This window comes from Topomyia yanbarensis, chromosome 3 (genome assembly GCF_030247195.1).
Source record: "Topomyia yanbarensis strain Yona2022 chromosome 3, ASM3024719v1, whole genome shotgun sequence".
Classification (NCBI taxonomy): domain Eukaryota; kingdom Metazoa; phylum Arthropoda; class Insecta; order Diptera; family Culicidae; genus Topomyia; species Topomyia yanbarensis.
Window position 1 is genome coordinate 109,824,821 of NC_080672.1, and position 14,914 is coordinate 109,839,734.

Below are 14,914 nucleotides of genomic sequence, written 5' to 3' on the forward strand. Positions count from 1 at the left end.
CGTCAACATTTTCACTTCATCGAGGGTTTCGCCGGTTATCGTCTACCTTGACTACCTTGGACAGTTCCAATATAAACACTCGGTCGTACATAAGTTTACAGAGCGTTGGGCCGAGTATGCACGACTTCAAAGCAACACTGTTTGTTGACAAGCAGGTTCTACAACATAATTAGTTTAAAATAGGCGTACATCAACCATTACTCAACTGATCTAGCAACCTAAAAAGCGCATCAGCAAAAGTTTATGGTTATGCAACTAATCGCGGCCATTACTTGTTGCAAGTGCTGCTTGGGCTGCGGTACCCCCGCCATGACCCTAATCGATCTCCGCTCCATGTTCGGCTCGTAGACCAATACTCGATTCTGAAAGTAACTTATCAGAACCTTGCACTCATTCTGTACAGCGATACGGCGATATCCACCCAGTTGGCGCTGTTGATGGCGTTCTCTACGTCGATCGCTACCACGGCACATCCTTTGTTTCGATGCTCGAGATCCCTTTCCGAAATGCGAACTGCTTCTGCGATAGTCCGTTCTCACTTTCAATATAGTTCGTCAGCCTGTTGGGGATGATCGCTTCCAGAAGTTTACCAAGAGTATCTAGCAGGCATAAAGGCCAATACGATGCCAGATCTTCTGGTGGCTTATTTTAGGCAGCAGAACTAGCTGCTGGATCTTCCATCTGTCCCGAAAGTAGACTTTTTATTTTGATTGCAGAAGTTTTAACCTTAGGGTAATTCGCATCTTTTCGGATAACGATAAATCTCTTTTGGAAAAATCTCTAACCCTATGTGCGGGGCTGGGAATCAAACCCGGGTGAGCTGCGTACAAGGCAATCGATATACCAACTACACAACTTCCGTCCCCTAGGAAGTAGATTTCTTCCAGGAATTTCTATAGAACTATACTGAACATGTTCGGAAACGTCAGGATCGTGGTCTTTAGTGTCACGTTGAAGATACCATCCGGTTCGGGAGCTCTCTTCGCTTTCAGCCCCTTTGATACTATAAGCTCGTGGTAGGAGACTCGATTGAGACTCGGTGTTCGGCGATGTATATCATTACATGTCTAGCACCTTCTCGGACGCCATCTCGATCGACTGGTGCGTCTCTTGGATGGTTTTTCCTGCAGGGCTGTCAGGACATGGTCAGAATTATTCATCCATTTGTGGATTTCGAACCGGCCTTTTGAGTGTACAAACTTCACTTCATGTGCCAAAGTGTTTGCTTGGCATTTTCAACATATTGTGTACAGCTCGGGGAACAGCAAGCGTCTAATGTCGTCTCACGTCCCAACCAAGAGAAAATACCTGGCCAATAACCCTAGTATACTATTTGCTGGTACCATACCAAAGCCTGGTAATAATTGATTATTAATACCTCATTGAGGTATAAAGCGGGAATTGAAGAATGAGGTATATTACTTTATTTTAGTATTATTTTTGTTATTATTCAGGTATTAGTTATTTCATTATCAAGTAGTTATTCGTAGTACATGCTTCAGTTATTATTTCAAGTACTTTACCTCTTATGTAAGGCTCCTCAATATCTTATTGGGGTGTTCAGTATTGGGTACAGTATACCTGAATTTAGTATTCTGAAGTTATTTTCTTCTGCTCGGGGTATATCGTAAGTTGTGATTTATCCGTTTTCGTTTTTTCAGTAGAACCACTATCACTACTGGTCTTCTTCTAGGCAAAAAAATCATGCATGTCTCCTGTATCCAACTAGATGCTCCTTGGGCTGATGAACTGTGAACAATACTGACCAGGACCATTCAGAAGGTCAGGCTAAAGAAAACGACCGTAAGCTGTGGTTGTATTTATTTATTTATCTTTTTATTTATTTATTTATTAATGTATTACAATAATTCATCTGACAAAAAATAGTCTTAATGAACCTGCTAGTTAAGTCATAAAAATTGTAGACCGCGAAACTTTCTGTGCGAACTTGTTAATGTGCGATGGTTCACCATCGGCGTAAACCAGTTTGCACCCCAAACCAAGCAGCAAAGCAGCATCGTTGAAAAATAATACAAACAGTAAGGGCCGTATGTAGCTGCCTTGAGGCACTCCAGATTTGTTCGTAAATTGAGAGGAATCACATGAACCAAGTTGCACACTTAGGACTCTGTCACTCAAGTAAGAATTCAGCCTTCTAACAAAATTCCGTGACATTTTGGTTTATATTCGGTGGTCAATTCGGTCGAATGCAGCTTTTAAGTCCGTGTAAACTGCAGCAGTTTGTGCCTTATCTTCCATCTGCGTGATGCAAGTTGATGTGAAATCTAGAAGATTTGTGGTTACGGATCGTCCGGGCATCCATGTTGATCGGTAGAAATGTAACTTTTCGTGCACAAAAGTACAAAAGTGCGTACCATAATTTCAAATATCTTGGTGGCAGCAGATAGGCTAATTATGCCCCGGTAGATGATTCTCAGTTTACCAGGCTTGTTTAAGTTGATTACGGGAAAGACGGGATGGTACCATATATGATCGCTAGACTGAGTGAATTTCATATCTGGAATATTTCCTGATATATCCTTCATCGATATAATCTGCAATCTTCCGGCTAAGAGTTACTGTTAACCCTGAATCATTCTCCATACACTTCGCAAGCGAGTGAAACTGACGAAAACCTATTGCACGGCTGTCAGAAAGGTGAATGTCGTCAACTCGCCAGAGTAGTCTTGTCTCACTACTACCGTTTTTGAAATTTGGAAATGAAAGCAGCTGAGACCGACAATCATTTGTAGACAAGATTGTGTTTGTGGTTGCTTTTCACCCCAGTGGGTCTGTGGGTCAGTGGGTCACGAGGTCGTTGGAATTTTCTGAGGTGAATTTTTTTTTCTGGTTTTTCTTTGATCTTTGAAAAAGAAGTAAAACCGTTGGACGGTCCATATGTTGATGGGACGAATTCAAATGGTCAAGTTGCGTGCCTGGCGTCGGTAATCGTTATTCAGCGTGGATAAAGGCCGACTTAAAATAAAAATAAATGAAAAAACTACAAGGGGCAGACCTATGGGGTTGCACGAACTGTAGACGTAGGACTATACTACATTATGTAAAATATTTATTTTCTTAGTACATTTAGAGTAATAATAAATCAAATATATTTCTTACGTATTGTTTAACCTCTTCATGCCCATGTTGATTGTGAACAACAACGTTTTTAACCAGCTATAATTTTTGATTTAGACACGATTTGCACGCAAAAATAAGAAAGACTTATTAATGACACTATTACCTTTAATTTGAGCATTAACAGTTACAAGGATCAGCTCTAGAACTGAAGTTATTGCAATTTGTCTGATTGGATTCCGATAGAGCAGTGCTACCAGGGACAGTCTACGTTGACGACGGAAAATGAATTTTTCATATATCTTCGTTATGGTGCAATATTATTGAGAACTGATAAAACTTATCAATTTAGACTGTCGTTGGAAACGTTTTCCACGTAATTGGACTACTGTTATGATTCTAGGAGAATTTTATTAAGCGTTGAAAGGTAAAAATTGACCAGCCTCTAGCACTGCGAGGGAAGCACCTATCCTTATGAAAATAGGCTTTTCGTGTTTATTGACTCCACCGTTTTCATGGAAAAATATTTTTGAACCCCTACATGCACTAGAAAAAAGGTGGACATGAAAGGGTTAAGCACAACCAATCAACATCGACTGTTACATATTGAACCAAACTTTCTTGGTTATCAGGTCATTTCATTTGTAGTAGGCGATCGAATCCGATTAAACTTATTTTAGAAGATCTGAAGAAAGAAGACACAAAACCGTGACCGAACTAATATTTGGTACTAAATCTTTATAGCACAAGATCAGCTTTCAAAAATTGCAAAACCTTTTCAATAGTGTGTGGTAAAAACCCGAACCAGTGAATAAAAATCAAATTTTAGACAATATAATCACATTTCATGTATGGACCAAGCTTTCTAGTTATATTTTACCATTATTATAACTTTCCTAAAATACGCATACAAATGTATCGAATTCAGTGGTCTAAATCATATATCGAAACTACAAATATACAAGTATCGTAAAAAAATCTACATATGGACTATATTTTTTTACCATCTGTGATAACTGAAACAGGAAAAATATCTGTGAAAGTCTGTGATAAATTTCCGAAAAATCTGTGAAAATTCACAATATTTCCAAAAATCAGTGAAATTTCCATCAAAATGTCAAAAATCTGCCATCGGTGAAAAAGTATCTGTGAGCAAAAATTGTGAAGAAAAATCTGTAACATTACAGAAAAATCTCTGAATATGGTAACCGTAGCACGGTTACCATATTCAGATATACCTACCTACACATTCGCCTCAAACATTGAACCCAAACGCATAAAGCAAAATGAGTCAACGTTGATGATGATGAGTAGAGCGAAATAGACAACTAGTACCACGACACTTTGTTAACCGAGTTTGCAAATGGAGATCGAATGTACAAGTGATTTTGTGTACGAATAATTGTGTCCGAGATTGTACATAAAAGTATGCTGGAAACGAGCATAATACAAAAGAAAGCGTAGTGTTTGAACGAACTAGCACAGTCGCATGTTGGACGGCACTGGGTAGTGTACCTCAGCAGCCAGTTTAATGGACTCCTAACTCAGCTACACTGGATGCGAAAACACACAGCGCACTGATCTGCTCCGCCTGCCGTTCAACAGGCAACTGAGCTTGTTCGGCCAAATCCGTTCTGTAAATAGTCGATGAGGACGTCATTCATAGAAGCGTAGTGCTCTAGGTACACAAATCTGTCGTGCCGGACTTGGGAAGCGCTATCTTCTGTGTGTAAATGCGCGATATTTTTACTAGGTTTTACATTATTTAAATTTGTAATGCCATGATATCAAACAATCTTTGGGTTTATCTATTGAAATCTATTCTTAGAAGTATTTCGGGGCGATATGCGCCAAAAAATGTAAAATTTGTCGTGAGATGGCTGAATAATATGCGTTTAAAATTGGACCACTTTTCGTTACAAACCATTTTTGTAGAATTTGCAAAGTGCACCCCCATATTGAAAACAAAGACGTAGTCCTACGTCAAAAGTAAACGATTTTTGGTATATCTGAAAAAAAAAGTATTTTGAAAGATTCGTTTGGTTCATCTTCGTCGTGAATGAAGGTATAACGAATTTAATATTATAACACATTTTGCGAGGAAATAATAAAAATGTTTATTTTCATTATCCAGAAACAATTAATTCTGAATGTTATCGCTCCGTTCCGTATAACGCAAAATATGACAAGTTGTAAATTTACAAAAATAATGATACTTAGGCTATTTCACCATTGGTAAGTGTTGCGAATATGTGGGGTTCTTTTGGAATATATGACCGCAAATTTGCAAAATATGGTTTATTGCTGGAGTTACGCGAATAATTCTGCAAGAGATGTTTCAAAAAGAACAAAAGCTCATGCATGATAAACCTGAAACATAACTAAAATTTAGAGCAGCGAAACGAAACGTGGAACTACGTTTGCCTTTATTTCATATGTCGCATTTTCCGAGAACCCCGAAAAACATGCCAAGCACCATCGTGATCATCATCATCCTCATCGTCACCATCGTCAATAGCAGTAGCATCGCGACAACCATCGTTGCCCTGGCAGACTCTGACAGATGAGTGAAGTCAAGTTTCTAATTTGGAAGCATTTTTTGTCCCTTCTGTGCACTGGTGGCTGTCGAAAGTTGTTGGAGGCGCGTAATTTGATATTTTTTTCTTGAACTAAGCCGGGCTGGTCCAAAAATACCAGTAGACATATCGGTCCAAGGTGGCTGGCTGGCTGGCTGACTGGTTGATACAGGGGTGAGGCCACCTTAGCACTCTCCTGCGACACAATGTGGCGGTGACGATGAGTTGATGTTCCGTCTCTTTGGCCGACCCCCACACACACAAAGCGGCTTTGGTAAACAGCGCCTTCAGCAGCGGCAGCGAGCACGAAGAAGATTGACGACGAGATAATCGATCTCTTGACTTTCTTTTCCGTATACATTAATAGCGCTCTAAGTAGGATCATAATTAAGCGTTTAATTATGCAATCGGAACAGGTGCCCCGTTTCGAAGTAACGAGATGCGCTCTTGTGCTTGTTAGTCATGTGTGATTAATGATGTGTTCACTAGGTTACACGGGTATTTACTCTAATTAAAACAAATACAATGAAGTTATAATTCATTCTCGTTGATCGAATGTTTCGTTTAGGATGGACTAGGAAAATATTGTGGATTGTAATTTCTTTAGCGTCCAAATCAACATAGTGCTATAAAACCCACTTTTGCGAAGCCGTATATAGTACCAAGTTCGTAATATCTATTGTTCCAAAAATATATCCTCCCTTGGAAAAACTCATGAAAGGCTAAATAAAATCCAAAGAATTACTTCTTTTGTATTACACAAGAGGGAAGCAAGCACCGGAATCGCAACGTCAACAGGGCGAACAGATTTTTCCACGAACGGTTCTGCTTAAAAGCTCCATTGTTTCGCGTTTTCTGCCTCGTTTTTCATACCTAAGCCTTGCGAGTCAAGTTGCGAAAATCGAGAGACCATCCAACTATTGCAGGCAGCACTAGAGCCGGGAGGAAATATCGGCCATTGTTGACATGAATCTAGCCAGTAAGTAAGCGAAACGGGAGCAACAGAGCGCTGAAAATAGGATTAGCCAACATAAACAACACCCCAACTTAATGTTTCGGGAGGGGGGGGGGGGGGGGGTGAAGCGGGAATGGAAAACCGTCAACAGTAGTTAAGTCGACAGCAGTGTCGGAGAAGCAGCTAGGCCTCCTAGGTATCAACTCAACTGTGAATTATCATAGCACAAAAGATTATCCGTTGTAGAGCGGAAAGGATTACATAACGTAATCCTGAAATTGAGAGATACTGCAATTCGTTGGCAAAAGAAACATAGTAAGAACACTGAGGAAGTGGAAAGGATTGCGCAATTTTAACGGAGTGCTATGAACGGAGTCAAGCTCGTAGTGAACATTTAAAACAACTGTGGATCGATCAGTCTCCTGAACTCAAATATATAGCATTTTTTTAAATTTCTTTCAATATTGCTTAGATTAAATATTTTATGTTTCAGATTTAATATTCTTGCAAGATTATAAAAATTAGTATTGTTCGCTTTGAATGAGAAAAAACTATAACTGCTATCCATTAGAGTGACATTTTCTTATATTCCTACCACATTTTTGTGACAAATCATATTTGACTTTTACTAATTGCCTCACATATTCAAAACATAACAATCCATTAACGTTTAACCCTACCCGAATCATAGTTGTGGGAACGGATAACTCCTTAAAGCGCGTGAAACAAATCCCAAACGGAAGGATTTATTTGAATAAGCCTGCAACCCTTCAGTTTATGGCTTTCACACACGTTCTTGACTATAAAAAAACAACTTTAAAAATTAATAACCATGACAGATATCCGCCAAATGAATCCCATTCACCCAGCTGCTTTCGGAATATACATTTAATTTAACCCTGCTGTTTGTTTAACATATCCTACCTTTTTCTAATCGTAAACTAGATCCGACGCCGCTAGATAGAGAATTCAAAACCAAGCCGAACCGCCTGCTTTTCATCAGCTCACCCACCTCCTTTTTGATTGAAATTGGAACATGGGAAAATCACATGCCTGCCCGAAAAGTTGGCGGCTCTCCTTTGGTGTGTTGCTCTGACATCTGACATTCAGCACGCCCTCCCTCGTCCTCTCGTTTGTTCAATTCATTTTATGTTTCCACAATCCGTCAGTTGGTGCTCAGACGCCATCCTCCAGCCCAGGTTAAGCCTCCGCCGGTTAACCTAACAGGCTAACGACTGACCCTTTTTCACCTAAAACAAACAATGTGCAACCTGCTGGTCCGTCTAGGTCCTGCCAAACCAGCGCGCGAAGGAGCAACATCGTCGGTAATAACAATAACAATAACAACAACAACAACCACTAACAGTATATGGACTGAGATAACAAAATATTTGAACTGAAAACCGTTGGCGGATCTTTTTTCGATCCTCTATTTCAAGGTATTCTCTGGCCGCTTTCGGGCTATGGCAGGATAACGATGCGAATTATAATCGGAGATGAGAGTTACGTTTGTTATAGCGGAGAAGGGAAAGTCTATTGTTCTTATCGAATTGCAAAAGTTGGATTATTATTAGAAAATTTACGATTAGGGATACTATGATATGATTTAGCCTATTATTAATCTGCTTCGTTAAGTAATAGTAAGATTCACTTTCATGTGAAATTACATCTCAAAGAATGATTTGAAATCCTTTAACCTCGTTCATTAGACATATTCAAAAACTAAAAAAGGTAAAAAAGCCTCAGAAAATATTCGAGAAATTTAGAAAAATATTTATACAGTGCGCAAGTTATGACAAATCATCAGAATTCGTTTTAATTCGTGACTCTTATTATTAATTATTATTCGGCCAGCAGAGGAGTAAAGCAGTAGCGTTTTTGTTTCTTAGATGTCGCCTGGATACCATTACATTTAAATGTTAAGTACCACTATACCATTACATCTTCCATTCGTATCTCCAATACCATTCCGCACTGGGGAATAGGTCCGTGCAAACATGACTTCCCTGACCTCAAGGCGACAGGTATATCGAAAAAAATCGACTCCCCGACTGAAAATGTTCCCACCGTCCTCAACCGGCTCGTTCATAATCTTCTACCGAACCAAAATCTGTTGTAGATTTCTCAGGTGCTGACGGAAAGATATTCGGCCGTGACAGCAAAATCGAAAATTTGCCCTGATAAGCTTCGGGTGGTAGTAAATAGTTTAAAACAGGCAAATGATATCGCTGACTAAGGGCTCCTTACGAAGGAGTACAGAGTGTATGTATCAGCTAACCGAGTTGAAGTCTGTGGGGTCGTTTACAATTCGAGTTTGAATTGCGTGGATCCGCTGACACATGGGGGTAGGTGTTGTAAAAACCCAATGCTTCAGCCAGTGAAGATACTGTGCACTCCAACGTTTGCATTCAGTATCATAGAGATGGGCGGGTACGGTTATTTTTACCCGATACCGAAACCCCGTAGGAATCGGGTTCGGGTTTAGTTATCACGGGGTACGGGTCGGGTCGAGTACTTTAAACGATATTTATTCCGGGTGCGGGTCGGGTCGGGTCGGGGGTTTTCAAAATGTTCTGCACTTACCCGGATAAACGTTTTTGAATGTATTAATGCCCCTAAATAACAGAACGAGACTGATTAAAGAGTATGTCGTTAATTAATTGGTAAATCGGCAATAATTATCGAAACGAAACCAAAGTTTTGCAGTAGTTCAGTATTTGCATTTATTTCTACTTATATATGACGTTTAAACTTTAAAATGAGTGTTAGTGAAATGCTCGTCTTTTGCGATAGGCGCCCACCATCAGAGCCTGTACAGTCGTTTCTGATACTCCATCACTTTCTCATCATTGCCTTTTCGTCCTTCGCCTTTCCTTTGGTCTTCTGGAGCTCAGAATAGTTTGGTGTGTTTCGGCACAAAATCCTCCGAATTATCCGCATACCACTCCTACACGATTTTAAAATAGTAACCTGATGCTAATTCAGGTCAAAACAATGGTTTTCAATCGTACTGTCTCAAAATGGTAAAAGCCGTTAGGCACAAAATCCTTTTGTGAATTGATTACTGATTTTTTTTCTATCTCGACAACAGTAAATGTTAGCAATGCACTCTAAGGAGAAACTTGTCAAAATTTTGCTCATTTCGGTCAAGCATGAAAAAAGTTCCACAATTTTCCGATTTTCACATACAAGACTCATGGGTGAGAGTTTATAGATTTTGAACCAAGAGTTAATATTGTGGAAAATTTTGCTGCACTGTAAAACAGGGAAACATATAATAGAGTAGAGTGGGGTCAAGCAGGTCAATTTTTTTTGGCGAGCTCGCTTGATAGAATTTTTGCAGTGATTTTGACAAATAAGTACTCGTTCGAAAGGTAAAACATCTGGCAACATTTTGGCAGTAATGATTTTATGTATGACTAAATATTTTACAAGCTAAATCCAATAAGGCGAAGGTAATTTTTTCGATGTTTTTGAAATCTGGGGATACGATAGGTCAAATTCGAGACTAAATAAAACAATGCACACGCCTAAAAAATCAGCGAATCAACTTTCATTTGAAGAGTATGAAAACTACACATTATTTTAAAATTAATTACAGAAATAATAAAGGGAATCCATTGACGTCATTCAGGTAAGACTATGAGGGAGTGGCAAATGATGTGAAAAATGGTTTAGTACTTCTGAATGACTTTTTCGGCATGCTCGTCGTCGCCAGAATGTGGAATGGAAATTGTGCATCCCGGCTCACTGGGCTGCTTAGCTGTGGGACGACCTCGCTTGCGCATTTTTTGGTTCCTTTTCTTTCTCTTTCGTTCATGTTTTACATTTCTTACAAAAGAAATGTATAGGATTCGCTCAAACTTTGAAAACTTTTTCCGAGGCCCGGAGGGCCGAGTCTCATATACCAATCGACTCAGCTCGACGAATTGAGACAATGTCTGTATGTGTGTGTGTATGTGTGTATGTATGTATGTACAAAATGTCATGTAATTATCTCAGCAATGGCTGAACCGATCTTAATGAAATTAGTTTCAAATGAAAGGCCTAACGTTGCCATTTGACACTATTATTTTTGATTTTCGATATGTTGTTTACTTTCTGAGATATGGGCGATTTTGTCAAAGCACAGCAGGTTTTTCGCAAATAACTTTCGCACAATACAATATTGTCCCACAAACTGCACATAAATAGAAAGCTTGTAAAAATACCTTTCTAACAAGCTATAGTTTGTTTAAGTCCGTGCACGAGCGGCGGAGATATTATACATTTTGTATTTTTAGTTCTCGCTTACCAATTTCCACTAATTAAAAATGAGATTGTTTCATACAGAGTATTGCTTTACTGGTGTTTTAGAGGCAAAACTAAACCGATTTTGAATATCTGGGTATGAAAACACATCTACGTGATTCAAGGAATTCGATGTTGAGAACATTTTGTGAATTACCTTTATAATAAATGAACTATTTCTCAAAAATCAATATATAAGTTCACTTCAAAGACAAAATAATGTGTTGATAAAGAAACAGTGAGTTTTAGTATTTTTTCCTTGGATTAGGCATTGCGTTCAATCATGAGGTAAATGTTGGATGGTATATCAATACACAGATCAACAAGTAATTCACCTAGTAGTGAGATAAAAGATTTCTAATACAATTATACTTGTGGCGTCACCGAAAGCAACTGTATGTTTGAAGCCCAAAAATCTAGCGAAAATTTAGCTCTTTTGCAAGATTTAGGTTATACTGGTTATGGCACAAAAATTACTACTTGCATTATTTATGATAAGAATGTAAGAATCAATATATCATAATAATATACCTATAAAAATAATGTCACTGCATTAACCATCATTTGCCATTCCTCACACGCCCCCCCCCCATCTCTCTCTCTTTCTCTCTCTGTCTCTCTTCTATCGCATCTATCTAGCTATTTCTGTATGCATTTCTAAGTTGTGTGATAAGATCTTCTGCCAATCTGAAATATTTATTAATTGTAATTGCGAAGGTTTGAGAAAACAAAACTATTTTTTGTCTGCTGCTACATCAACTCAACTTTAATTCAATTGTATTCAAAGCCTGTATCTACACTATAATTAAGGAAATTCATGGCTATATCAGAAAAATATTTGGCTTAACTGGGTAATATGAAAGTTTGACGATGAAAATTTCCAAAAGAGACATTCCACGTGCGATATTTAAACTATTCGTATTTCTATTGAATTTTGAATAAAACATATGCTCAAAGACTGAAAGCTGAAGCCAGCAGGATTGGACTTGCCATCAACGTTTCGAAGACAAAATACATGAGAGGAAGAGGTTCTAGAGACGACAATGTGAACCTCCCACCCGAGTTCGGATTGACGGTGACGAAATCGAGATGGTCGACTAATTCATGTATTTGGGTTCACTGGCAACCGACGACAATGATAACTGCAGAGAAATTCAGAGACGGATCTTAGTGGGAAATCGTGCCTACTTTGGACTCCAGAGGATGCTCCGGTCGAATAAAATTCGCCGCCGCACGAAGTTGATTATCTTCAAGACGCTGATTAGATCGGTGGTCCTCTACGACCACGAGACCTGGACTATGCTCGTGGAGGACCAACGCGCCCTTGGAGTTTTCGAACGAAAGGTGTTGCGTACCATCTATGGTGGCGTGCAGATGGAAGACGTAACGTTCCGCAGGCGAATGAACCATGAGTTTTATCAGCTGCACATTCGTTGTATTGGTACGAACTTTCATGAAAAATAACGGATCAAAAACCAAAAATATCCACAAATTAGATCCAGGAAAAGAAGTCTCCCAAAGTACCCACTCTCGATGGGGGATGCAACTACAATGTGTCTTCTAACTTATCGTCGTCCATATTTGGATATACTGAGTAGTTTGAGCCATTTCTTTTTCACAATATTGGTCTGTATAGGACTCATTTATCCATATTTCCTGCACGAGAATTCCGAACGAAACAATACAAACACGGCTTTTATGCAATCGACATAGCCTAGACATTTCACACTATTTACTTCAATGCAAATAAAAACTTTGAAATATCTACCTGTCTCATTCACGAATCGCATTCTCCCTCTGTCGTTCTCTGTTCAAGGGGCTTGAAAGCACATATGACCTTATCTCACTTTACTATATTCAATTGCGCGTTAAAATACTGGACCAGTAAATTATGTTCTGCACATAAATCTTTTTTCGGGAATATGTGACCAAAAAGTAAACTTCGAATTCGTCAGGTAAAGAAGCCCTAGAAAGTCCATTGGATTTTTATTAGCCTTTTCTCAGAAGATGGGATTTTCAAAAACATTTCAAAACTTTCTGATGCAATGGTTTTCAAATTCGTACAATCCGGTTTATTCATTTTCTTTATTCAAAAATGTTTTTGGCTTCAAATATATGACCATTTCATTTTAATTAATTATTTCATTCCGCATTTATTCGTTTTGTTCATCTGCGTTCATGTTACTTATTTTATTCGTTTCATTCTTTGGAATCACTCTGATCAGTTTATTCTTTTTGTGCATTTTACTCATATAATTCATTGTTTTCATTGTATGCATTTTATTAATTTTTTCCAGTTTATTCATTTTGTTCAGTTTCTCCATTTTAATAATTTGACTACTTTTTCAGTTTTAATCATTTGATCCAAATAATTTTTTTGATTCAATTTATTTCTTTATATTAATTTATAACCTTTTACTGTTGTTCAATTTTTCATTTTAATCGATGCATTTAATTCTGCTCATTTTCTTCTTTTTATTCATTTTATCACTTCAGCTCATTTTGTTTATTTGATTCGTTTGTTTTATTTATGCATTTCATTTATTTTTTACTTTATTCATTTTGTTCATCCATTCTTTTTATTCATTTGATCCATTTCATTAATTTGATTCATTGTATTCACTGGATGATTTAAATCAATTTGACTCATTTGATTAATTTGATTCATTTGATTCGTTTGATTCATATGATTCATTTGATTCATTTGATTCATTTGATTCATTTGATTCCTTTGATTCATTTGATTCATTTGATTCATTTGATTCATTTGATTCATTTGATTCATTTGATTCATTTGATTCATTTGATTCATTTGATTCATTTGATTCATTTGATTCATTTGATTCATTTGATTCATTTGATTCATTTGATTCATTTGATTCATTTGATTCATTTGATTCATTTGATTCATTTGATTCATTTGATTCATTTGATTCATTTGATTCATTTGATTCATTTGATTCATTTGATTCATTTGATTCATTTGATTCATTTGATTCATTTGATTCATTTGATTCATTTGATTCATTTGATTCATTTGATTCATTTGATTCATTTGATTCATTTGATTCATTTGATTCATTTGATTCATTTGATTCATTTGATTCATTTGATTCATTTGATTCATTTGATTCATTTGATTCATTTGATTCATTTGATTCATTTGATTCATTTGATTCATTTGATTCGTTTGATTCATTTGATTCATTTGATTCATTTGATTCATTTGATTCATTTGATTCATTTGATTCATTTGATTCATTTGATTCATTTGATTCATTTGATTCATTTGATTCATTTGATTCATTTGATTCATTTGATTCATTTGATTCATTTGATTCATTTGATTCATTTGATTCATTTGATTCATTTGATTCATTTGATTCATTTGATTCATTTGATTCATTTGATTCATTTGATTCATTTGATTCATTTGATTCATTTGATTCATATGATTCATTTAATTCATTTAATTCATTTAATTCATTTGATTCATTTGATTCATTTGATTCATTTGATTCATTTGATTCATTTGATTCATTTGATTCATTTGATTCATATGATTCATTTAATTCATTTAATTCATTTGATTCATTTGATTCATTTGATTCATTTGATTCGTTTGATTTATTTGATTCATTTGATTTATTTGATTCTTTTAATTCATTTGATTCATTTGATTCGTTTGATTCATTTGATTCATTTGATTCATATGATTCATTTGATTCATTTGATTCATTTGATTCATTTGATTCATTTGATTTATTTGATTTATTTGATTTATTTGATTTATTTGATTGATTTAAATCATTTGATTCATTTGATTCATTTGATTCATTTGATTCATTTGATTCATTTGATTCATTTGATTCATTTGATTCATTTGATTCATTTGAATCATTTGATTCATTTGATTCATTTGATTCATTTGATTCATTTGATTCATTTGATTCATTTGATTCATTTGATTCATTTGATTCATTTGATTCATTTGATTCATTTGATTCATTTGATT